This window comes from Lynx canadensis, chromosome B1 (assembly GCF_007474595.2).
Source record: "Lynx canadensis isolate LIC74 chromosome B1, mLynCan4.pri.v2, whole genome shotgun sequence".
Taxonomy (NCBI): Eukaryota; Metazoa; Chordata; class Mammalia; order Carnivora; family Felidae; genus Lynx; species Lynx canadensis.
In genome coordinates this window covers 71,917,575-71,920,506 of record NC_044306.2, presented here as the reverse complement: position 1 = coordinate 71,920,506, position 2,932 = coordinate 71,917,575, and positions in this window count along the sequence as shown.

Below are 2,932 nucleotides of genomic sequence, written 5' to 3'. Positions count from 1 at the left end.
TATATTAATTAGGCTTTCTCCAAAGCAGAGCCTGAGACAGGGACTTGAGCAGAGGGAACTTATTTGGGAGACATTCCCATGAATAATAATGACAGAGCAGGAGTGTGAGACAGGAAGGGAAAGAAGAAAAGCCAAAGGATTCATTTGTGAGGTCAATGCCCTAAATAACTGGGATTCCTCCAGGATAGTTGGAGAAGGGTGCAGAGTACCTTCAGAATTATCTTCTGCAAAATGAGATGCTGGAGCATTTATCCATGAGAACTCCCTTCTTGGTTTAGTGTTTCTATGTCTACCACAATCTTTAACTGTTGACAAAGAAAAATGTGAACAGTTGGGTACAGGGCAGGGCTAGTTCTAAACTATGAGGATTATGGGAAAGAATAAAATGGAACATTCTATAATGGGTTAACAGGTTCATATAGCCTTTTATTTGGAAACCAATACAGTGATGACTGAAGAAATAAGAAAATTCCTATTCACTTTCTAAATTTTGCCCAACGCCAGATCCTGCTAATTCTTGCCTCTGTTTCATCTCACAAGCTCACTTCTCTATATCCTATCCTTTAAAATCACAAGGGAAGAACGAGAGATGTAGGTTTTGGTTTTAGTAGTCTTAATTGTTTTTAATATTTTTTATGACATATGTGAGGAAAAAAGTCATCTTATCTCTCAAGTTTTAGGTATTTTTACTCCTAAAACAGGTTAGATGGTTTCTAGAGTCTGTTTTAGGCCCAGAATTGGTCATGACTCATGTCTTCTAAGCATGCTTATCAGTCAATATTACCTTTAATGTATCCCTTCTGTAATTAATGTGTACAGCAGAATTATATGCATATGGGTGTATAATGAGATTAGAAGTTACTACAAATCCTTGCCTTGTACCAGTAGGTTCTGTAGTTACCTGCTATAATGCCTGAGGATGTCATCGCCAAATTTGATTCTTTGAGTTAAAGTGTATTTCTGGGAGATCTGTGTAAAATATCTGTACATAAAATATCTTGGGGCAGCAAAGACTATATTGGTTATAGAGGTTTTACATCTGATCATGGAGAAAGATTTCTCAATCTGAGGTAAACATCACATTGAGAAATTGGTTTCCAAGTGGCAACATTTTATGTATATATATCTATATCTATATCTATCTATCTATATCTATATATATATATCTATGTATACAACCAGTCATATATTTTATAACAGTTTTGATTGCAAAAATTAAAGGGAATATATGTATTTGAGGCATTGTCGGTTACTTTCCTGGCTGAAGGAAACAAGCTTTTCTTAGATTAATTTATAATTTCCCTGATGCACTAAATTCAAATCCTTGAGTAATTGGTGCCTGGGTTGCTAAGGTTAACCACTGAATTGACACTACTTAGAAAACCCAAGTGGAATCCTATTTAAAAAAGAAAAAAGAAAAAAGAAAACGGTGTTGCTTCAAAAATATCTACGTTTTTTTCTAATTTGTAGTGAAAAGAACATCTCCTGATTTCTTTCACTAGTATGTTCACCTTCAAGGGAAGAACGCTTCTCAATCCAAAAGACTTAAAAAGAGTAGAATAAATAATTTACCTATATTCTTTGTAAACACATACCACGTTGTACAACCATGTGTTGAAAGGAAAGTTATTAAATATTTTCTGCTTCCAGACACCATGGGCAGGGCACTAAGAAAGGGCGCTCTGCCTCTTTTGCAGACAACCCCTCCCCACTGTGTGAGCAATGCCAGAGTCACCTGTAAAAACCCAAAGGGAATAGAAGGGGTTTAGGGTATGGTTTCGCCGATTTCCCAGTTCTCTTTATGGCATGGCATGTTCATGCTGTTTCTCTTTCTGTAAGGCTGCATTAAACATTATAATTTATTATAGTCATAAAAATCAAGATTTCAGGGTGGATTGGGACCTTCAGAATTCTGATGAGTATTGAACCACTTCCATTTGGTAGCTGATCATGTATGGAAGTTAAATCACTTTTTCCCATGGCACACAATTCATCAGTGGCAGAGCCAAGACTAAAAATGACATATCTGACGTCTAATTATTTTGGTGAATTTGACATCAGATGACCATTCTGAGGGTTAAATACATGGGAAATGCTGGCTGTATATGTAGTTCTTAACATGTAGCAGTGGTGTACCAAGAACAGGGTGATGGAGTTTCTACCCTGGCTCAATAGTTTTTAAAGCCATAGTTTAGAACTTGGACAAATAAATAATGTTTTCTGGGAAAAATATTTTATCACCGACATTGTCTCAAATTGTGGGCACTTTATTATTGTTTTTACATGATCTATAAAGTACCTTAGTGTGGATGACTCCCAGTGTCCTACAAATGCTATGCTACAGGTAAGCAGTAAATTAGCAATGTCCGTTTAAATTCCAATACAATACAACAAACGACCCAACTGCTCGTAACTTTCAGATGAGATTCAGGCCAGAAGCCCAGGGAACACGAGACAGAAATGAGGTTTGAGCATGTACCCTGCCTTTGTCATATAATGAATTTCGTCTCTCAGAGACACCCAAGTTCAGCTTTTGGCTTAGCACTCGTAAGAATATAGAAATATGAGACTGGGAGAATAAATAACTTGTTTTTTACAAGCTCATTATATTATATATCCTAAAATGTTATGCCAAATGTTTTATTGGAATAGAGTAATTAAATGTCTTTAAAAAAATAGCCTCCATTGCTTTATTTAATGTTTGTTATTTTGGATATAAAAGCAGAACTTAGCTAGTCAAATGACCTGGTTTGGCAGAATACTCACTTTTTTTTAGCAAACAAACTGGCCCCCACACAGATCCACACTAAAGTTTACAGAGTTCAGCTTCTGTACCAGTTGAAACTAGAGCCTACCTAAGAGCACAGAGAGAGAACTGATTGGCTGGTGCAGAGCGAGGAGGATATATAAAAGGCCTCTGTGGAACATCTGG